The following is a 25,286-nucleotide window of genomic DNA, read 5'->3' as shown; positions in this document are numbered from 1 at the left end:
AAAAATGTTCTAAGCAAGGTAGTTAACTGATTAGAAAAATGTTACCAGGAAAAAAAAAGAAAAATGTTACCAGGAACTACAGAATCAATATGTAAATACATAAACCTCAGTACTTGCAAGTATTTTTAAAAAGTCTGTCTTTTCAAAAATTATCCACAATTAAAGGCAATATTAAAAATATTAACATAGAAGAAACATACAAAGTAAGCACACAAAAAAGGTCAATGTGTATATTTTCTCTAGTTTCTTAGTAATAAACTAACCTTAAGCTTATTTATGCTATAAAATATAATTTTCCATGCACATATTTACTAAAGCAATAAATCTGACTCTGAGTTTATTCATATGTGACCACTCCAATGTAATGTTCCCCAAGGAGAGCTATTGGGGAACCATCATTTAGCAACATATCCACTGATAAATTATAAGATGTAGCACCACTTAAAATAACCTATATATCTGTTCTCCATTTGATGACCTTTAAAATGAATGTAATAATGAGGACGATTATCATAATAAAAAATAATGATAGCAGCAATGACTAGCTGTCACAGGGCAAAGATAGGTGCTAACAGCTCCATGAGCTGTCTTTTCAAATATCCTCAGTACCTCTGTTTCTTTGTGCTGTGACTTTACATCGCTGCCTCAGTTACATGCCTCCAAAGGCACTTCAGGTGTTTTGTGTTTGTTTCTACTTCAGAAACTACCTCCACAGGAAAAGCTAATTACCAAACTCTAGGCTTCCTTTTCACAAATACTGACTCAATCAACACGTACTCAAAAATATTGTATCAGGATGAATAAATCGTAGAAACATTAACTGATAAGTAATAGAAAATAGTAAAAGAAGCATTGTTTAGTAGGTCAAATGAAGAAAATGAACTACTGAAAATATTCAGATAAATGGGGAAAAACTGTAACTGTAGCCATAGAATAAGATTAAGCTAAAATAAGAATAAGAAAAAGACAGGAAAAAAGTAATACACTTTTTTAAAAGGAAAATACTGCAGATGAATTAAGAACTGCTTTCCAGGAAAGAAAACTCAAATGAATTATAATATAGGAAAAATTAAGACCGAAGAGAAATACTTGCTATAAAAAATTTAAAATTCATGAAGGTTAGTTGATTTATTTAGACTTTCCCAGTCATAAAATGAAGTGTACTAGGTTCAAAAAAGCAGTTAGGTATAATGTCTACACAAAGTATTATAACCAATATTACGGAATTCTCATCTACTAAGATGTCAAACAAGATGAACAATTCATTGCATAAACCTATATCAAAATAAGGATTTTATGGAAAGTAACTTCAATTTAAGTGCTAGCTAAATAAGGGTATATTTTACAAAATCTATTACTGAGTAGGTCCCTCAGAAGTCCTGATTGTTTGAACATGGGCATATTAAGGGTAACATTAAAAGGTGCAATACTCCAGGGCCAGGACCTTCATGAATAGTCAGTGACACTGAGTCTCTTCTGCCCAGAACCCTGAGTGGGGACAGGACGTGTGTGGTGGGAAGGTTTTGGTTTGTTTGTTTGTTTTTTGTCTCTTTAGCTGACAGACCATAATAAGAAAGTTTGAAATCATGTAATTCAACAAGATTGGTATGAAATTTTGACTATTTTACATCAAATAAGAAGACGTTAAATTTGTATTTCTCAGACTAATAATAAGCAACTTATTACTCATCATTTAAAGTAGGTTCTTTTCAGCCAGGTGTGGTGGCTGATGCCTGTAATCCCAGCACTTTGGGAGGCTGAGGGGAGCAGATCACCTGAGGTCAGGAGTTCGAGACCAGCCAGGCCAACATGGTGAAATCCCGTCTCTACTAAAAATACAAAAATTAGCCGGGCATGGTGGTGCACGCCTATAATCCCAGCTACTTGGGAGGTTGAGGCAGAAGAATCACTTGAACCCGGAAGGCAGAGGTTTCAGTGAGCTGAGATCCCGCCACTGTTCTCCAGCCTGGACGATAGAGTGAGACTCCATCTCAAAATAAATAATAAGAAATAAAATAAAATCAAGTAGGTTCTTTTCTACAGAAATATCAAGGTATACTTACGATAAATATGCAGTTTTTAAAAAACCAGAAAACACAAATTTACAATTATAAAGTTTCTAAAATTGAATAAAGCTAAATAAAGAAGCAGAAAGGAGCACAATAATACTGATAGAAGGGTAAAGGATACTCTTCATTTTACATTTGAATATTCTCTAGAAATCATTATCACAATCTTATTTTGATTGCTTCACATTTTTAAACGTTACAAAAAATGGGTCAATGAGAACTAACTGCCAGATTTGGGCATGTTCCAAATTTTGAGTATGTGCAGAACTGCTACCAGATCAATTAAAAGAAACACAATTTATTATTATTAAATAAGTTGAATTTTACAATTTAATTTAATTTCCAATTTATTCAAAAGGTTACAATTAGTGACTATGTCAAAACAGCATAGGCATTTTAAATTCTATTCTTAAAATACTTTGTATTCATTTAAGTCTGTGATGCTTTGTTAATTTTTTTCTGTTTTTAACATTTAGTAAAATACTGTATAATTCCAAACTTTTTCTATGTCTTATTTCCTTGTACACCACAACATTTTTAAATTTGTATTTTTAAATTAACTATAAGTGTAGTCAATCCATCCTCCAAACTGAAAGTAAAATTAACCATGACAATGTTAAAATATTTATTTTTATCAAAATATCACCTCCCAGTCTCTATTTTCAGTTCTACAAATTAATCATACCACAAATTTTACAAATAAAAATAAATTGCTCATATGAGTTATAAAGAAAAATGTATAAGATTACAATAGAATATTGTCATACATTTCAACACAGTTAATACCAAACATTGCAGACCTCTACAGTACATTTTTTGAAGTCAGTATTAAGTATTATATTTGCCTGAAGCTATAGATAATACAAGAGTGCTGTAGGGAGTCATTTTGAACAGATTTTTTTTTTAGAAAAGAGGATAAGACGTAACTTTGCCTACAAAAAAATGCTATTTATTTAAAGCACACAAACACACCTTTTAGAAATTGCACTATGCAGGATTATACCCTGATTAAATACCCTGGGATGTGTTCCAAACTAATCTAAACTAAAGTAGGCCTGTGCAATAACTTATCTTAACAATTTACAGATATTAAGCAATCACACACAAACTCAATTCAAATACTATCGTGAAGTTACATGACTTTTGAAACACCATGCCACATATCAGAAAATATGCAAGATTGAAAATTGTATTCTGACCTTTTGCTGTAACTGCATTTTTAATTGTCTTTTCCTCTTAATTCTTAAGAAGTACAATAAACTATTTTATAAAACCCATAGGAATTTTTTACCCAGAGAAATAAAAATTGCAACACTTTCTACTATACATATACAGAAAATTCCATAGATAAAACCACAAGTTTGGCAGAAAAACTAAAAAGGTATTCGAGTGGAAGAAATATTAAAATATTTACAGAGCCGGACACACAGAACAAAAGAAATGTGCCCTTGATTTATTCTTGATGATATTACTAAGGTGATTCACGACAAGGTCTAGAATAATTTCTTTTTTTTTTTTGGAGGGGTGATGGAGTTTCGCTCCTGTTGCCCAGGCTGGAGTGCAGTGTCGCGATCTCGGCTCACTGCCACCTCCGCCTCTTGGGTTCAAGCGATTCTCCTGCCCCAGCCTCCCGAGTAGCTGAGATTACAGGCACCTGCCACCACGCCCAGCTAATTTTTGTATTTTTAGTAGAGACGGTGTTTCACCATGTTGGGCAGGCTGGTCTCAAACTCCTGACCTCAGGTGATCCACCCTCCTCAGCCTCCCAAAGTGCTGGGATAACAGGCGTGAGCCACTGCACCCAACTCAGAATTCTTATATTAACACAAATGTCTTCCTTATAAGAATCCATCTGAGGTATTTAGTATTATAACATAAAGAATAAATATAAGCATGAAGGTTTAGAAAAAGAGATTGTGATTCAATTTTCATTTGATACTTTTACAGATAAATTTTAAGATCAATTTTCAATGAATATAGGATGTTTTTTAAAATTATTATGGTACCATTTTGAAAAACATGAAAAAGAAGACGAGATAGTCAATTACAGTTGCTCATTTTCCTTTCTCTATTCAGTAAGCACTCTAGCAGAAACTGGGGACAAAATTATCAAGGTAATATTTCAACTTTGTTGACAAAAGTAGATGAGAGGGTAGAAAAGAGTAGATGTCAGAATAAATGAGAATGAGTTCTCTTTGGTTCTCGTAGTGTGAATGTGTATGTGGGTGGGAATGGGTGGGTGTATGTGGGTATGTTTCTCTTAGTCTTTTATTGTTGTTATTGCTATTTCATAAATTTATTTCCCTTTGGAAGTTTATAAAATATGTGGTTTTATGAAAGACAAAAATATGATATAGACTGTTTCTTTTTAATGGGTAAATCACTTCCAATTCCACTCTTACTATTAGCATTTTAATACAATTTTCTATGCAAATTTAAAATAACTGAGATTCCACTGTAACTCTATATCCTATTTATATATTTAATATTATAGCACAAGTATTTCTATGTGATTGTAAACGTTTCTAAAGCATTTTAATATCTACAAAATATTCTATAGAGCTGGAATATCACTTACCTAGTCCTTAAACTGCTTATAACCTTTCACATTAACACAGAACTCTGCAGTGAAAAGTGTGTTGATCAAACTTTTTTTCATATTTATGGTCTTTTTTTAGGATACATTAGAAAAAATCAAATTATTTGGTAAAATTTTAGAACATATTTAAAGCTCCTCTCATATAATCACTGTGTGGTAACAGTTGGGGCTCTCTGTATAATTTGCAAAATAGCTTCCCAAAAGGGGTGCTAAATTGTAACCCAAAAGTGACAATATCAATTCTGCACTTTAAAATCTAATGACTTAATAATGCCCCCAAACCCTATACTCTTACAAATGTTTCAAATTTGAAATAATACAGTGAGATTCATTTAGATAATAGAACCATAAACCCCACAGCAAAAGAGGACCCTCAAGGAAGGGAGATAACAATGAATTTCTGCTAAGTGTATGTAAAAGGGTAGTAAGTGAAACAAAATGGAGGAAGCTGTAGCTCAAATCACAGATGGAGGAGGGCCGTAACCAAGAACGGAGCTGATTTTCTCTGAAGAACCCACGAGAAGATCTAGGTTAGATAGCAGATACTATGGCAGGAGAGAAGTGAGAAATAGAATTAAAACAGATGACTATTTGTCTTTTTTTTTTTTAAGTTTATTTTCCATATGCAGAATGACCACTTTCCCACAAATCTGAAACAGACAGGTGTTGTTGACCTGCAAAGAGCCTCTCTCATTCTGGCAGGTAGGTTTTCTCCATCCTAATGGCTGGTTCTCCAGTTGTTCACTTAAAAACACCTCCCACATATGCACACACAAACACACACCCCAATCATCCATTCTCATGCCTCGCTTTTGTTTATTCCCCTATATATGGCTAATCAAGGAACACTAAACTATTAAAATAAAAACTATAACATTAAAGAGAAAGGCTAAAATCAACATAGAGAAGAATTAATGTTGGAAGAGTAAGAGATAATTCCAGGAAATATCTTAAAGAAACCTTAAAATAACCTTTAATTAGTGTTCAGATGTCAACCTTAAAAGAGCTTTTAAAATTAATGGTAAAACTGTCTCAATAAAAGAAGAATTTAAAAGAAAGGATGTATGAAAAAACAAGAGATAAGAAAACACATGAGATAAAATGTTAGAGAGATAAAACACATGAAATAAAAAACATGAGATAAAAGTTCTAGAAAAAAAGAACAAAATATGGAGGGGAATAAAGTTGCAAAAATAATAGAAGACAAATTCCCAGAATGGAGAAGTCATTGCATATTAATACAATGAATGGAAAAAGAAACCACCAAGATAAAAATCATTATGAAATTTCAATATAACAAAGCTAAAAAAAAGATCCTAAAAGTTTCCAGAAAGAAAATGTTGGGTCCTAGAGAAAGGTATAGGAAATAGAATGGTATCAGAATTCCCATCAGCAATACTGGATGTTTGAAGACAAGGGTGAAATACTATCAATAGTCTTCAGGAAAATGATATGGGTCCTGAAATTTTATATATAGGTAAACCATCAATCAAATATAAGGCAGTTTAAGAAATCTTCAGAATTTGGAAGAACTTGGAAAATTTACCACTCACATATCCTTGTTAGCAAAACAAAATCTACCAAGAAAGAGGGAATCCAGGAAGCAAATGGTTTTCACAGAAGAGCAGATGTTAAGGGAAGTCTCATGATGAAGAGCCCTCTTTGAAACCCTAGAGAGAAATTTCGAGCAGGAGGATGGAGACTCTAGAATGAGGATTCTGGGAGCAAAAATTAAATAAACCAGAAGACAACAGCAACAACACAAAAGGCAAATTGATCAAATGCATAGTGCGATTTTGAACACAAAACAAATGAAACAAAAACTTCATAGGATAAAGGAATTTAGCTAAAGGGAGGACCCATTTATATTTGAAGCTAAGAACATTTCCCATCAAGTAGGACAGTGGTCATGGTATCCGATCCATAGAATATGAAGCATAATCTAAATTCATTGCTTGGCTCTGGTTAATGACTGTGTTAAGCTGCAGAAGTGAACCATAGAAGAAACAAAATAGAGATTTTGGGTGGAAGGACAGAGGAGTGTCCAAATGACATCTCTGTGCTTTAGTATCTTCCTTTATTTTTATATGTCATTGCAATACTATATGAGCTGTGAAGAGTTTATTAGCCCAAATATAAATGCTTAATAGTGCCTTGTCTCTCATGAATAGACAAAGTTGGGGAAGAATAGTCAAAAGACTTTTGCTCTTTAATATTAGCCTTCTATTTCATCTTTTATCCACATATACACAGTTACATAGTTATATGTGGTATTACATATAGCTATACATTTATCCTTTAACATATTCATAACATGATTAAAAATATTTTTTGATCATTTACCATTTATTGATGATTTTATCATTTTTTTATTCATTTAAGTTGTACCATTAAGGTAAACACTTTGTTTCGAATGTTTTCCGTGTTTGTTAGCATGTAAACTAATCAGGTTTTTTGTGTATTTATCAATTAAATTCATAGTATTTCTTACCAATTTAATTGATTTATTAACTCCTTGATATAGTTTTTTATTAATTTTGTTGCTTGCCATATTGGTTTTTTTCTGTTATCATAAAGATGGTTTTCATTTTATATCATCTATTCTATTATTCTCTTCCTTTGCAATCCTTCTGTTGTACTTTAGCTCAGAAAGTGCTTTTATAAATATTCACTTTTATTTTCATTGACTATTTATATGGTTGAACATTTTACATTGTCTTTCTTGATCTCTCAGAATCTATTTTGAAGTATAACAAGAGTTAGGGAACTACACTCATTTCTTTTCATAGATAACCGTCTCAACATGTTTACTGAAGGATACTTCATTTCACTATCAACCTGCAAAGAAGAGTGATCTCTAGAGTTAAATTGCCTAGGTTCTCATCTCACGTCCATCTGTCAATCCACTTACTTGCAATTCACTCAGGCCAACTTGCAAAGCCTCCCAAAGACTCATTGTCATCATCTATAGACAGGGGGTAATAATAGTTCCTATCTCACTGAGTTGTTTTGAGAATTAAATGAAATAATACATCTAAATTGCTTAGCATAGTGCCCGAAATATAGTAAGAAAGCATTATCAGCATTATAATGGTTATTTTATCATTATCAGAAAGGTTCGGGGGGGCTATCAGATTCATACAATATCAGTAAGAAAATTATTTTTTCCCATGGAGGTGTGTGTGTGTGTATGTGTGTGTATATATATATATATATATATATGTATACACATATATATATACACACACACATATGTAATATATATTTATACATTATATATGTATGTATATGTATTAGGTATAAATATATGTATTATATATAAATTCAATATGAATTATATTACATTATTTAAAGTTTCTACATTTTAAAGTTGAGTTTACACACTATCTAATGGTCTGTCACTCACTTTTCTTGTTTCTGTAAATGACTAAAATTTTTATTACCCTGATTCTGTGCAGGTAATGGCAGGTAAGAGGCAGCAATGAATACTGAATCATGGTTAAGGAGCAGCCCTTGGAGGTAGAATATATAGGCCTGAATCCTTATTTGCTGACGTTCTCATTATCTCACCTAGGACAGCTTATATCTTCTCTCTGTGCTTCAGTATCCTCATTTATAAAATAGGGAAAATAATAATAATGATTTCATAGACTCTATGTTAGGATTGAGTTATACAAAACTGTGTTTGACACATAGTAAACATTCAATAATATTTTTATTAGCATCATACAACATTTATTGCTGATGTGTCTTCAAACTAAAGGTAAATAAATATTATTTTATTTTGCAATATAAAGTGATACACTCAGTACATATTATTGATTTCCACAAATATTTTAGGTGCCTGTTATGTGTTAGGCATTGTTTTAGGTTCTAGGGATGCAGCACTGAAAAAAATAGACAAAAATTCTCCCCCCGGAGTTTATGTTCCAGTGAAAAAAGACAGAAACAAAACATAATGGTAGGCTGGGTGCAGTGGCTCATCCTAGCACTTTGGGAGGCTGAGGCGGGTGGATCACAAGGTCAAGAGTTTGAGACCAGCCTGGCCAACATAGTGAAACCCTATCTCTACTAAAAATACAAAAAATTAGCCAGGCGTGGTGGTGGGCACCTGTAATCCCAGCTACTCAGCAGGCTGAGGCAGGAGCATCGCTTGAACCTGGGAGGCGGAGGTTGCAGTGAGCAGAGATCACACCCTTGCACGCCAGCCTGGGCAACAGTGCAAGACTCTGACTCAAAAAAAAGAAAAAAAAAGAAAAAAAACCCATAATGGTAAACATATGTGGTATTATAGATGGTGATAAGTACTGAGGAATAAATGCAAAAGAAAAGGCATTGGGCACTCCGAGTGGTGGTAGAGTACAATATAAAATTGGCTAGTCAAAGAAAACTTCATTGAGAAAGTGATATTTGACTAAGAGTAAGCTATGCAGGTATCTGGAGGAAAGCATCTCAGGCTGTAAAAACAGCAAATAAAAAGGACTTTGTGGAGCTTATACCTGGTGGTTTCAAGGCACAGGTGGAGCCGAGTAAGTGATGGTTCAGGTCGTATAAGATATGTTCAGTAAAGTAATGAGTCAGACCCAGTAGGTCTTTGTGGACTATAGCAATGACTTTGACTTTTATCATGAGTAATGACGAGCCATTGGAAGATTCTGAGGAGAGAAGTCATCTCATATATCTTTTGTTTTTGAGACAGGGACTCACTCTGTCACCTAGGCTGGAGTGCAGTGGCACCATCACAGCTCACTGCAGCCTCAACCTCCTTGGCTTAGGTGATCCATCCGCCTCTTCCTCCCAAGTAGCTGGGACCACAGGCAGGCACCACGCTCAGCTAATTTTTGTTTTTTTTGTGTTTTTTTGGTAGAGACAGGCTTTCACCATGTTGCCCAGGCTGATCTTGAACTCCTGAGCTCAAGCAATCTGCCCGCCTTGGCCTCCGAAAGTGCTGCAATTACAGGCATGTGCCACCGTGCCCAGATATAACTTGGGTTTTAATAGGATCTCTTTGGTTGTTGATTGAGAATAAAATATAGGGAATCAATTATGAAATATTTGTGACTTGAATTCTATTACTGCAATTTTTGCTCTCTTTTAGCTCATCTTCACAAAATGTGTTCTCTCATTCCTTTAGTTTACCTTTTTGTGTTACTTTGTTGGAGGTGTTACCTCTGATAGACAGCACAAGACTGAAATGTATTTTGGATCCAACTGATAATTTTTGTGTTATGATAGCACCTGAATATGCAGCAATCCTTATTTCTCTGTCTTATCTGAGGTCCTCCATTGATCAAAAGTAAATGCATAGACTCATGCACTGAATTTCATACTTTCTGCCCATTGAGTACCTCACTTATCATTGACTCCTTTATTTTCCTGAGCCTTCAATCTCATCTTCTCTACTACTCCCTTCCTCTTGGCATATAACCACAAAAGTATACAAAATAATCAAGACTTTTCTTCCAGTAATAACAATTTGAACCTCCTCTTTCTCGTCACTTTTTTCATTATCCTCCTTAAAACCAAGCCACTTGTTAAAGTAACCTAAACTCATAGCCTCTCAACTTTCTCACACCTCATTTCCTCCCACCATTTTGAAATCTGACTCATCCCTACAATTACACTTTCCTTCCAAGGACATTAGTGATTCCTTCCATAGTGCCAGTTCTACTTAGTGCAACTTTTTAACTCTCATCTTAATAAGTTCTTTTGAGTATTTGGAATTCCTAACCATCCCTCATTTTTGGTTTCTAAAATTCAGTGACAATTTTCTTTTCTGGTCTTTTTCCTATTTGTATCACCTCTTCTCATATTCCTGGCTAAAATCTTCCTTCTTTACTCTTTTATTAAATGTTGATGTTACACAGGACTCAATTCTTGCTCTTCTACATTTGTTACTTAAATAGGCTTCATGAAAGATGTAAAGTTTTCCAAACATTTTGATCTCAAGCCCTCTGAAAAAATATTTTTGAGAAGGCTTATATAATAAATATTTGTGTAATGCATTATGCATGCCTATTAGAATAACACAGTATTTGCATTGTAAAACATGCAGAAGTAGAAATTAAAATAAGATAAAAATATAAATAGAATTTCAATTTTATTTTGTACCCAAAAAGAATACCTTGCACTATAAACTGCTGACTCTAAAATCATAATTTCTAGCTCAGACATCTTTACAATTATCCAAATCCATTTATATTCTTATTTACTATATATGGCCACTTAAATGTTAAACAGGAGCCTCAAACTTAAAATATACAAAACAGAAATGATCATGCTTCTCAAAAACTTTCTTGTCCAGTACTTCTTGTTTTAGTTAACAGTACCACCATCTGCAGAGTAACCCAATATATTGATCAAAAATTGATCTTAGCCTACCCTTGTTACAGTAGACAGACATGAGCAGGGCAGGAGAGGGCTCCCCGCCACCACCAGGAATGTCAGGCGACTATCAGGTGATGGTCAGGCAAAGTTGTTAACTGTCTCTCTAAAATAATAATTAATCTCAGCCAGCGCCAGGAAAAGGCAGTCTCCCACTAGAAAAACAAAAACAAAAACAAAAAACCCTGAAACTAGTGATCAGCAGCTTCCCAATAAGATCTCAGGAGTTGGGTGAGTGGGCTCAAGCATGTGCACTATGAGACAAAATGACAGAGTTTGACTGGTATATGACCTTGGTCTAGGAATACTAGACTGGTAAAGGAAGAACAACTCAAGTGAGCATTGCGTATAATTCCAGTAAATACACTGTGCATGTTCCCCTCCCAAGTGCTAGCATGCCACTGCACATGCGGACAGCCCACCCCAAACGAATAATCAGGAAAGAAGGGACACAAGACCTTAGAAGTATGCCAACATATAAAACCCCAGTCCAAACTTCAAACCATGCATTTGATCTCACCAGTCACTTGCTTAGTCCTCTTCCAAGTATACTTTATTTCCTTTCATTTCTGCTCCAAAGCTTTTAAATAAACTTTCACTCTTGCTATAAAACTTGCCTTAGTCTCTTCATCTGCCTTATACCCCTCAGTCAAATTCTTTCATCTAAGAAGGCAAGAATTGAGGTTGCTGCACACCCATAAGGATTTGCCACTGCTAACACCCTTTCCCCAATCTTTCATCAAATCTTCTTAATTCTGATTCTGGAACACAGTGACTCAAATTTATTCCCTCATGTCTATCCCCATTGTACTGCCTTATTTGGGCCACCATCTCTAATAGCAATATCCTAATTGATGTTCTTGCCTCTTTTATTGCTCCTGCAATAAATTATCCATACCATTTCCAGATCTTTCAAAATTTTAGATTGCCAAAAATCACATAAAGAAGAAAATAATAAATATTAGAGTGAAAATAAATGAAATATAAACTAAAAAAAAATAAAACCTAGAAAAAAATCAATGGACCCAAAAATTTGCTTATTGAAAGGATTAATAAAATTGATAAAATCCCACAGCACTGGTCAAGAAAAATAACAGAAAATATAATTACTCAAAGAAAGGAGAGCACTACAGAGCCTAGAATTATTAAAAATACAAATAAGAGAATACTGTGAACAACTGTATGTCAATAAATTCAGTAACATGAATAGAGAAATTTCTCAAAAACTCAAACTACCAAAACTGATGCAAAAAAGAAACTGAAAACCCGAATAGTCCTTTAGCTATTAAAAAAGTTGAATTAATAATTGAAAGCCAATTTTTAATGAAAATGCCAGAACCAAATATCTTCATTGGCAAATTCCTTAAAACATATTTAAAGAGCGAATGATATCAATCTTACTTGAAGTTTACTATTTAAAAAGAGGGAGGAGAACCACATTCGCTTCTGAACTCACTTTATCAGATCAGCTTAGCCCTAATACTAAAGTCCTGACACAACAAATTTTTGAAAATGATTAAAAATAAAATTAAAAACGAATGTCTCTCAAACAGGGAAGCAAAAACATTTAAGAAAAAAACTACCAAACTTAATACAGTACTATATAACCAGATAAAAACATTATTACAAAGTGAGATTTATCCTAGCAATGCAAATTTATATACACATATATATGCAAAATAAACATATTTTATATATAAAATATATGTGTATGTGTGTATAAATATATATTTAAGAAAAAGTATTGACAAAATCCAACACTTTTAATGAGAAAAAATGCTCAACAAACTAGACATAAAAAAGATTTCAGAATAATTCCTGAATATGATCAAGTAATCATCAAAAAACCTACCACTAACAGTACATTTAAGGATAGAAGGCAAATGTTCTCTACTTAAGATCAGGAACAAGGCAAATATATATACTTTTTAAACCTCTATACGCCAGTGTAATAGAGATCATAACAAATATAATCAAGCAATAAAAATAAACAAAGATTAAAAGGGAAAAAGTAAATCCATCTTTGCAGAAGTTATGATAGTATATGTAGGAAATCCAAAAAAAATCTACAAAACACTATTGAGACTAATAAATTAGTTTAGCAATTAGCAAGATACTAAGTCAATAAACATAAGCAATTTTATTTCCATACACCAGAAGCAAACAATTAAGAGAGTTACTTTTTTTTTTTTTTTAAATAGAGACGGGATCTCATTACGCTGCCTAAGCTGGTCTCAAACTCCTCAGCTCAAGTGATCCTCCCGCCTTGGACTCCCAAATCTCTGGGATTACAGGTGTGAGCCACTATGCTCTACCTAGCAAGATAATTTTTAAAAATACAGTTTATTTGTAAATACCCAAAAAAACAAAATTCATAAGGATAAATTTAACAAAATATGTCCAAGAGATTTACACTAACATTTACAAAATATTGCTGGGAAAATATTGCTGAGAAAAGTATCCCTACAAAATTTGTATGTTGAAGCTCTAATTCTGAATGTGGCTGTATTGTGAGGGACTACAAAGAGGTAATCAAGTTTAAATAAAATCAGGTCATACAGGTGTAGGCCTAGCTCAATAGGATTAGTGTTCTCAAAAAAAAAAAAGACACCAAGGAGTTCATCTGTCTCTCTTTCTCTCTGTCTCTGTCTCTGTCTCTGTCTCTCTCTCTCTCTCTCACTGTGTATGTGTGCATGTGTGTGTGTATTTGTGTATTTCTCTCTCTAGCTCTCTTTTCACATAAGCCCAGAGGAAGGTCCTCTGAGGACAGGGTGAGAAGGTAGCCAACTACAATTCAGTAAGAGAGCTTTCAACAGAAACTAACCCTGTCGGCACCTTGTTATTGGACTTCTCAGTCTCCAGAACTGTGAGAAAATAATTTTACATTATTTAAGCTACCCAGCTTATGGTATTTTGTTATGGAAACCCAAACATATTAATACAAAGAGCAAAATAAATGCAGACATATGCCATACTTAATGACTGAAAAACTCAGTATTGTTAAGATGCCAGTTCCCCCAAATAATAGGTACCAGTAGGATACCAGAGGTCAGGAGAGAAAAGTTTAGATATTTTTCCCTCTGTATTACTGGTAGTTTTGACCATTACTTCATCCCATCATGGTTCCTTTTGGGTGGGCTCCTCATTCATTATTCTCTTATGACCCTACTAGCAGCATTTTTTCTCCTTACTCATTAGATCTAGGTATATTCATGGGTTCCAGCTTCAAATCTGTTCAATCTCTGATTGAATTAAAATAATCTGCCTCTTCTCTTACTGCATGCAAGGAGCAAAAGTACATTGTCTCCGTGGGTAACAGGACATAAACCTCAAATTATATCTATAATTTTTCAAGAAAAATATAAGGCATCCCTACGTAGGCAATACCACATGAAAAGACAGAGACATACACAGATAGATATAAAGGCAGAAAGAGAGGAAGACAGAGAGAGAGAGAGGGAAACATACATAATGAAAATAGACCAACCGACCCACAGGAGATACAGAGATAATGGAGTGGATGTGTAAGGCACATATTTCAATATGTTGTTTGACAAGTTCAGTAAGTTACATAAAAACATGGAGAATTTAAACAGAGAACCAGGAATTACATAAAAGAAATGAAAATTCTAGAACTCAAACTAAACATTAAATGAACTTATGTAATTAAGAACTAAGTAGACTTGTGTATTTTCAAATTAGACAAAACAGAATATAAGATCAGTAAGATTAGTGAACTCAAATTAGAATAAAATACATAGCCTTAAGTAGGGAGAATAAAATGTAAAATACAAAACAAAGATGATTACAATAAACACACAAAATATGGAAAAAATATTTAATATATGTATAATTGGACTCTCAGAAGGAAATAATATAGAGTATGGAGCAGAAGCAATACTTCTGGCCATGGTTTCCCAAAATCAGTTGCTATGAATTTAAAGTTATTGTCACCCCAAGTTCATTTATTGAAGCCCTTATCTGAAATATATTTGGAGTTGGGGTCTTTGGAGGGTAATTAGGTTTACTTGAGGTTATGAGTGTGAAACCTCCATGATGGGATCAATTCCTTTATAAGAAGAAAGAGACCACACTGTTCTCTCCCTGCCATTTGTAGATATAGTAAGAAGGTTGCTGTTTGCAAACCAGGATTTGAGACAACAAATCTGCTGTTATATTGATGTTGAACTTCTAGTCTCTAGACCTGTGAGAGAGACATGTTTGTTTTTCAAGCCACATAATCTATGGTATATTGTTATAGCAGCTGGAACTGTCTAATAAACCAATGAGAGACATTATGCCAACAGATTTAAGAACTGCTGCAAACCATCAGTAGAATAAATACAAAGAAAACAACATATAGGAACATCATAATAAAACTACAGAAAAATACAAACTTTTGTGGAGCCAAGATGGCTAAATAGGAACAGCTCCAGTCTACAGCTCCAGGCGTGAGCGATGCAGAAGATGGGTGATTTCTGCATTTCCAACTGAGGTACCGGGTTCATCTCACTGGGGAGTGTCAGACAGTGGGTGCAGGACAGTGGGTGCAGTGCACCGAGTGTGAGCCAAAGCAGGGTGAGGCATTGCCTCACCCAGGAAGCACAAGGGGTCAGGGAATTCCTTTTCCTAGTCAAAGAAAGGGGTGACAGATGGCACCTGGAAAATCGGGTCACTCCCACCCTAATACTGCACTTTGCCAACAGTCTTAGCAAATGGCACAACAGGAGACTATATCCTGCACTTGGCTCGGAGGGTCCTACGCCCACGGAGTCTCGCTGATTGCTAGCACAGCAGTCTGAGATCAAACTGCAAGGCAGCAGCGAGGCTGGGGGAGGGGCGCCCACTATTGCCAAGGCTTGAGTAGGTAAACAAAGTGGCCGGGAAGCTCGAACTGGGTGGAGCCCACCACAGCTCAAGGAGACCTGCCGGCCTCTATAAACTCCACCTCTGGGGGCAGGGCATAGCCAAACAAAAGGCAGCAGAAACCTCTGCAGACTTAAATGTCCCTGTCTGACAGCTTGGAAGACAGTATTGGTTCTCCCAGCACGCAGCTGGAGATCTGAGAATGGACAGACTGCATCCTCAAGTGGGTCCCTGACCACCGAGTAGCCTAACTGTGAGGCCCCCCCAAGTAGGGGCAGATTGACACCTCACATGGCCGGGTACTCCTCTGAGACAAAACTTCCAGAGGAACAATCAGGCAGCAACATTTGCTGTTCACCAATATCTGCTGTTCTGCAGCCTCCACTGATGATACCCAGGCAAACAGGGTCTGGAGTAGACCTCCAGCAAACTCCAACAGACCTGCAGCTGAGGGTCCTGCCTGCTAAAAGGAAAACTAACAAACAGAAAGGACATCCACACCAAAAACCCATCTATACATCACCATCATCAAAGACCAAAGGTAGATAAAACCACAAAGGTGGGGAAAAACCAGAGCAGAAAAACTGGAAACTAAAAATTAGAGTGCCTCTCCTCCTCCAAAGGAACAGAGCTCCTCACCAGCAATGAAACAAAGCTGGACGGAGAATGACTTTGATGAGTTGAGAGAAGAAGGCTTCAGATGATCAAACTACTCTGAACTAAAGGAGGAAGTTTGAACCCATGGCAAAGAAGTTAAAAACCTTGAAAAAAAATTAGACAAATGGCTAACTAGAATAACCAATGCAGAGAAGTCCTTAAAGGACCTGATGGAGCTGAAAACCATGGCACGAGAACTATGTGACGAATGCAGAAGCCTCAGTAGACGATTCGATCAACTGGAAGAAACGGTATCAGTGATGGAAGATGAAATGAAATGAAGTGAGAAGAGAAGATTAGAGAAAAAAATAATAAAAAGAAATGAACAAAGCCTCCAAGAAATATGGGACTATGTGAAAAGACCAAATCTACGTCTGATAGGTATACCTGAAAGTCACAGGGAGCATGGAACCAAGTTGGAAAACACTCTGCAGGATATTATCCAGGAGAACTTCCCCAATCTGGCAAGGCAAGCCAACGTTCAAATTCAGGAAACACAGAGAATGACACAAAGATACTCCTCGAGAAGAGCAACTACAAGACACATAATTGTCAGATTCACCAAAGATGAAATGAAGGAAAAAATGTTAAGGGCAGCCAGAGAGAAAGGTCGGGTTACCCACAAAGGGAAGCCCATCAGACTAACAGCGGATCTCTCAGCAGAAACTCTACAAGCCAGAAGAGAGTGGGGGCCAATATTCAACATTCTTAAAGAAAAGAATTTTCAACCCAGAATTTCATATCCAGCCAAACTAAGCTTCAGAAGTGAAGGAGAAATAAAATACTTTACAGACAAGCAAATGCTGAGAGATTTTGTCACCACCAGGCCTGCCTTACAAGAGCTCCTGAAGGAAGCACTAAACATGGAAAGGAACAATCGGTACCAGCCACTGCGAAAACATACCAAATTGTAAAGACCATCAAGGCTAGGAAAAAACTGCATCAACTAACGAGCAAAATAACCAGCTAAAATCATAATGACAGGATCAAATTCATACATAACAATATTAACCTTAAATGTGAATGGGCTAAATGCTCCAATTAAAAGACACAGACTGGCAAATTGGATAAAGAGTCAAGACCCATCAGTGTGCTCTATTCAGGAACCCATCTCACATGCAGAGACACACATAGCCTCAAAATAAAGGGATGAAGGAAGAAATACCAAGCAAATGGAAAACAAAAAAAGGCAGGGGTTGCAATCCTGGTCTCTGATAAAACAGACTTTCCACCAACAAAGATCAAAAGAGACAAAGAAGGCCATTACATAATGGTAAAGGGATCAATTCAAGAAGAAGAGCTAACTATCCAAAATATATATGCACCCAATACAGGAGCACCCAGATTCATAAGGCAAGTCCTTAGACACCTACAAAGAGACTTAGACTCCCACACAATAATAATGGGAGATTTAACACCCCACTATCAACAATTGACAGGTCAACGAGACAGAAAGTTAACAAGGATATCCAGGAACTGAACTCAGCTCTGCACCAAGCGGACCTAATAGACATCTACAGAACTCTCCACCCCAAATCAACAGAATATACATTCTTTTCAGCACCACATCACACTTATTCCAAAATTGACCACATAGTTGGAAGTAAAGCTCTCCTCAGCAAATGTGAAAGGACAGAAATCACAACAAACTGTCTCTCAGACCACAGTGCAATCAAACTAGAAATCAGGCTTAAGAAACTCACTCAAAACTGCTCAACTTCATGGAAACTGAACAACCTCCTCCTGAATGACTACTGGGTACATAATGAAATGAAGGCAGAAATAAAGATGTTATTTGAAACCAGTGAGAACAAAGACACAACATACCAGAATCTCTGGGACACATTCAAAGCAGTGTTTAGAGGGAAATTTATAGCCCTAAATGCCCACAAGAGAAAGCAGGAAAGATCTAAAATTGACACCCTAACATCACAATTAAAAGAACTAGAGAAGCAAGAGCAAACACATTCAAAAGCTAACAGAAGGCAAGAAATAACTAAGATCAGAGCAGAACTGAAGGACACAGAGACATAAAAAACCCTTCAAAAAAATCAATGAATCCAGGAGCTCGTTTTTTGAAAAGATCAACAAAATTGATAGACTGCTAGCAAGACTAATAAAGAAGAAAAGTGAGAAGAATCAAACAGACGCAATAAAAACTGATAAAGGGGATATCACCACCAATCCCACAGAAATAGAAACTACCATCAGAGAATACTATACATACCTCTATGCAAATGAACTAGAAAATCTAGAAGAAATGGATAAATTCCTTGACACATACACCCTCCCAAAACTAAACCAGGAAGAAGTGGAATCTCTTAATAGACCAATAACCGCCCCTGAAATTGAGGCAATAATTAATAGCCTACCAACCAAAAAAAGTCCAGAACCAGATGGATTCACAGCCAAATTCTACCAGAGATACAAGAAGGAGCTGGTACCGTTCCTTCTGAAACTATTCCAATCAATAGAAAAAGAGGGAATCCTCCCTAACTCATTTTATGAGGCCAGCATCATCCTGACACCAAAGCCTGGCAGAGACACAACAAAAAAAGAGAATTTCAGACCAATATCCCTGATGAACATCGAAACAAAAATCCTCAATAAAATACTGGCAAACCAAATCCAGCAGCACATCAAAAAACTTACCCACCATGATCAAGTGGGCTTCATCCCTGGGATGCAAGGCTGGTTCAACACATGAAAATCAATAAACGTAAGCCAGCATATAAACAGAACCAAAGACAAAAACCACAAGATTATCTCAACAGATGCAGAAAAGGCATTTGACAAAATTCAACAGCCCTTCATGCTAAAAACTCTCAATAAATTAGGTATTGATGGGATGCATCTCAAAATAATAAGAGCTATCTATGACAAACCCACAGCCAATATCATACTGAATGGGCAAAAACTGGAAGCATTCCCTTTGAAAACTGGCACAAGACAGGGATGCCCTCTCTCACCACTCCTATTCAACATAGTGTTGGAAGTTCTGGCCAGGGCAATCAGGCAAGAGAAGGAAATAAAGGGTATTCAATTAGGAAACAACGAAGTCAAATTGTCCCTGTTGGCAGATGACATGATTGTATATCTAGAAAACCCCATTGTCTCAGCCCAAAATCTCCTTAAGCTGATAGGCAAATTCAGCAAAGTCTCAGGATACAAAATCAATTTGCAAAAATCACAAGCATTCTTATACACCAACAAAAGACAAACAGAGAGCCAAATCATGAGTGAACTCTCATTCACAATTGCTTCAAAGAGAATAAAATACCTAGGAATCCAACTTACAAGGGATGTGAAGGACCTCTTCAAGGAGAACTACAAACCACTGCTCAATGAAATAAAAGAGGACACAAACAAATGGAAGAACATTCCATGCTCATGGATAGGAAGAATCAATATCGTGAAAATGGCCATACTGCCCAAGGTAATTTATAGATTCAATGCCATCCCCATCAAGCTACCAACGACTTTCTTGACAGAATTGGAAAAAACTACTTTAAAGTTCACATGGAACCAAAAAAGAGCCTGCATTGCCAAGTCAATCCTAAGCCAAAAGAACAAAGCTGGAGGCATCACACTATCTGACTTCAGACTATACTTCAAGGCTACAATAACCAAAACAGCATGGTACTGGTACCAAAACAGAGATATAGACCAATGGAACAGAACAGAGCCCTCAGAAATAATGCTGCCTATCTACAACTATCTGATCTTTGACAAACCTGATAAAAACAAGAAATGGGGAAAGGATTCCCTATTTAATAAATGGTGCTGGGAAAACTGGCTAGCCATATGTAGAAAGCTGAAACTGGATCCTTTCCTTACACCTTATACAAAAATTAATTCAAGATGGATTAAAGACTTAAATGTTAGACCTAAAACCATAAAAGCCCTAGAAGAAAACCTAGGCAATACCATTCAGGACATAGGCATGGGCAAGGACTTCATGTCTAAAACACCAAAAGCAATGGCAACAAAAGCCAAAATTGACAAATGGGATCTAACTAAAGAGCTTCTGCACAGCAAAAGAAACTACCATCAGAGTGAACAGGCAACCTACAGAATGGGAGAAAATTTTTGCAATCTACTTATCTGACAAAGGGCTAATATCCAGAATCTACAGTGAACTCAAATTTACAAGAAAAAAACAAACAACCCCATCAACAAGTGCGTGAAAGATATGAACAGACACTTCTCAAAAGAAGACATTTATGCAGCGAAAAGGCACATGAAAAAATGCTCATCATCACTGGCCATCAGAGAAATGCAAATCAAAACCACAGTCAGATACCATCTCACACCAGTTAGAATGGCGATCATTAGAAAGTCAGGAAACAACAGGTGCTGGAGAGGATGTGGAGAAATAGGAACACTTTTACACTGTTGGTGGGACCGTAAACTACTTCAACCATTGTGGAAGTCAGTGTGGCGATTCCTCAGGGATCTAGAACTAGAAATACCATTTGACCCAGCCATTCCATTACTGGGTATATACCCAAAGGATTATAAATCAGCTGCTATAAAGACACATGCACACGTATGTTTATTGTGGCACCATTCACAATAGCAAAGACCTGGAACCAACCCAATGCCCAACAATGATAGACTGGATTAAGAAAATGTGGCACATATACACCATGGAATACTATGCAGCCATAAAAATGATGAGTTCATATCCTTTGTAGGGACATGGATGAAGCTGGAAACCATCATTCTCAGCAAACTATTGCAAGGACAAGAAACCAAACACCGCATGTTCTCACTCATAGGTGGGAATTGAGCAATGAGAACACATGGACACAGGAAGGGGAACATCACACACCAGGGCCTGTTGTGGGGTGGGGGGAGGGGGGAGGGATAGCATTAGGAGATATACCTAATGTTAAATGACGAGTTAATGGGTGCAGCACACCAACATGGCACATGTATACATATGTAACAAACCTGCACGTTGTGCACATGTACCCTAAAACTTAAAGTATAATAAAAAAAATACAATCATTTTAAAACAACCAGAGATAAAAGACACATTATTTTCAAAGGAGTAACCATAATATTGTTAACTAACTTCTCAACATAACAGAAGAAAAGACAATGCAATTATACTTTGGTGATGAAGGAAAATAAATGTCAAATGGAATTCTGTAACAGGAAAACATGTTTTTAAAAATAAAGTCATTTTGATTCAAACAAAAAGTGAATGTGTTACCAGAAGAATCACAGGAAAAGAAATACTAAAGAGTGTTTTTAGCTGAAGGAAAATGAAGCTAAATGGAAATAAAAATACAGGAAAGAATAAACAGCAACAGTTGGTAAATATAAATGAATATTGATGACAAACAAGCATAATTTAACATATTTGTCATTATAATAAATCACACAATAATAACATAAAATATTTGTGGGGATAAGCTATGTTAATGGTGAATGAGGTTCTTATATTGTGGTAAATATGTTAGTATATACTAAGCATTAATAACATAAGATTTTATGAATAACAAAATAATAGCAATAGAGTGTATTACTGGCAAGAAAATGAAAAGATAGAATGCTAATATAACTAATTCAAAAGAAGGTAATAAAATGGGAAATAGAAAATATAAAGATGACAAATTTCAATACAAATATAGTGCCACCTACAGTATGCAAGACAATTAAATCTTCCCATTTAAACAATCATCACAATGGACTGTGTAAACAACCTAAGCCAATGATTTGCTAATTAGAAGAAAGACTACTAGAACATAAGGATACAGAAAGATAGAGTAAAAGAAATATTATACAAACACTAAACAGAAGAAAACTAGTATGGTTATAATAACGATAGTACAGCCATCACACAAAGTAGACTTGATGCAGTAAACCTTACTAGAGATGAAAAGGACCATTTAATTATGATGAAAAATTAATTCACCCAAAAGACACACAACTCTGATTTCATATGCAGTAACAACATAGTCTCAACCTATATAAACTTAAATAAAAAAATAGGCAAATCACAAATACAGTGGGAGACAGAAACACATCTGTAACTGACAGAACATACAGAATAAAAACAGCAAGGATATAGAAGAGTTGGACAAAATTTGATCTCACTGACACATATAAAAAGAGCTGTGCTTGTTAACTACAGAATAACAAATATAAATATGTTGTTCTACAAATGCTCTATATATTTGATGCAGTCTGTTCCCCACATGCCTGACACATAAATCCCGAAAAGGTTTTCCAGAATTGTATAAAGAGAGTCTAAAATTATCATGGACATTCTGAAGACAAAGAAGAACCAAAACAATCTTGAAAGAGAAAAATTTCAGAGACTTATACTGTTTTTTATTCCAGCATTCCTAAGTACAGACAGATTGCTTTTTTAAGCATCAGTGCTACTAGACCAATTGCACAGTTATTTCTATATTATTTAGGCAGATGATTATTATCTGCTCTAAAAGAAATTAGTATAAGATACCTACACATGATTACATCTTGGATTATCTGGTAGTCTTGCATTCATGTAATTTAATTATTTCCATAAATGTCAATTAATAAAATGTTTAATTACATGTGGATAAATGCTTTCACACTTGTAAGCATTTTCACATTAATCCATTTGCATTTTTTCTCAGCTTTAATTGTAACTGACAAATAAAATTATATATATTTGAGATATACCAAGTGATGTTTTTAATACATAAACATTGTAAAATGATTACCACAATCAAGGTATCAACATATCCATTACCTTAAGTAGTAGTAGTTACCTTTTCTCCGCCTGTGTGGGGAGGTAGAACACTTAAGATCTATTCTCTCACCAGATTTCAAGTATACAATACACTATTATTCAGTACCGTCAACATGCTGTATTTTAGGCATCCAGACCTATTGATCATAACTCAAAGATAGTACCCTTTTACCTACTTCTCCCCATTTCCTTCATCCCCCAGGCCCTGCCTAGTAATCATTCTTCTGGTCTCTGTGAGTTCAACTTTTTCAGATTCCATATACAAGTGATAAGTGGTATATTTCTTTCTAAATAAGTGGTATTTTTCTAGCTTATTTCACTTAACATGATATCCTCCAGGTTCATCCAGGTTGTCACAAATAATAGGAATGCCTTCTTTTTTAAGGCCGAATAATATTACATTGTATGTTTTTATCACATTTTCTTCATTCATCTGTGAGTGGACATTTAGGTTGTTGCCACTTCTTGGTTATTGTGAATAACACCACAATGAACATGGAAGTGCAAATATCTCTTCAAAATATTGATTTCATTTGCTCTTGATGTATATCCAGAAGTGAGATTGCTGGATCATATAGTACTTCTATTTATAATTTTCTGAGGGAACGCCATACTGTTTTCCATAGTGGCTATGTCAATTTACATTCCTACCAACAGGGTATAAGTGTTATTTTTTTCTCCATATCCTCACCAACACTTGTTATCTTCTAACATTTTGATAATAGGTGTGAGGTGATATCTCATGGTGGTTGTGGTTTCCATTTCTCTGATGATTAGTGATGTTGAGCCCCTACTGATATACCTACGGGCCAGTGATATGGTTTGGCTCTGTGTCCCCACCCAAATCTCATCTTGAGTTGTAACTCCCATAATTCCCACGTGTCATGGGAGGAACCTGGTGGGAGGTGATTGAATTATGGGGTCAGGTCTTTCCTGAACTGTTCTTGTGATAGTGAATGAGTCTCACTAGATCTGACGGTTTTAAAAAATAGGAATTTGCCTGCACAAGTGCTCTCTTTGCCTGCTGCCATCCAAATAAGAAATGATTTGCTGCTCCTTGCCTTCCACCATGATTGTGGGGCTTCCCCAGCCATGTGGAACTGTAAGTCCAATTAAACCTCCTTCTTTTGTAAATTGCCCAGTCTTGGGTATGTTTTTATCAGAAACGTGAAAATGGACTAATACAGTATATTGGTACCAAGAATGGGGTGTTGCTGAAAAGATACCTGAAAATGTGGAAGCAACTTTGGAACTGGGTAACAGGCAGAGGTTGGAACAGTTTGGAGGGCTCAGAGAGATGATTTAGGGTATCTGGAGGAAGAAATTTCTAAGCAGCAAAGCATTCAAGAGGTAACTTGGGTGCTGTTAAAGACGTTCAATTTTATAAGGGAAGCAGAGCATAAAAGTGTGAAAAATTTGCAGCCTGACAATGTGATAGAAAAAGGATTAATTCCCAAGACAATGAGAAAAATGTCTCCAGGGCATGTTAGAGGACTTCACGGCAGCTCCTCTCATCACAGGCCTGGAGGCCTAGGAGAAAATGGTTTCCTGGCCAGCCAGCAATCTATGCAAGATGCTTATTTTTAGTGTCAGCAGCAAGATTCTTGGGGACACATTTGGGGTGCCCATGAGAGGGTTAAGGGGTGTCAACATGAGAGGAGTTCATTGTCAGGCTTCCTGATAGAATCCATGGAGTGGTAAGTAGAGCCCACAGCCTCTCTTCCTGCTCCCAGCCTCTCTCAACCATTCGGCTATGATGATTATCTCAGTAATCTGGGTGAAGCAAGAAAGAAGTGGGCCTCTAGGGCAGCATCTGGCACACCAGAAGGAGCCAGGAGTTCAAACACTATGTTCTCATTTTTCCCCATGGGATAAATAGTGGGCCAAAAGTCTCTCTTAGCACTGAGCTGTACCACCTTGAGGAAAGTGGGATACAAGAAGTGAAACTGTTCTTTTTATC

The 25,286-nt window shown here is 35.9% G+C and overlaps 1 protein-coding gene across 40 annotated transcripts in view; it reads right to left on the bottom strand.

Annotated features, from left to right (window-relative positions):
* Positions 1 to 25,286, bottom strand: part of RIMS1 (regulating synaptic membrane exocytosis 1) — a 516,521-nt gene that overhangs the window by 223,294 nt on the left and 267,941 nt on the right. The gene's annotated exons all lie outside the window — the stretch shown is intronic.

This window comes from Pan paniscus, chromosome 5, assembly GCF_029289425.2.
Source record: "Pan paniscus chromosome 5, NHGRI_mPanPan1-v2.0_pri, whole genome shotgun sequence".
Classification (NCBI taxonomy): Eukaryota; Metazoa; Chordata; class Mammalia; order Primates; family Hominidae; genus Pan; species Pan paniscus.
Note: the sequence above shows the minus strand (reverse complement) of the source record. Positions and strands in the feature narration are given on the sequence as shown.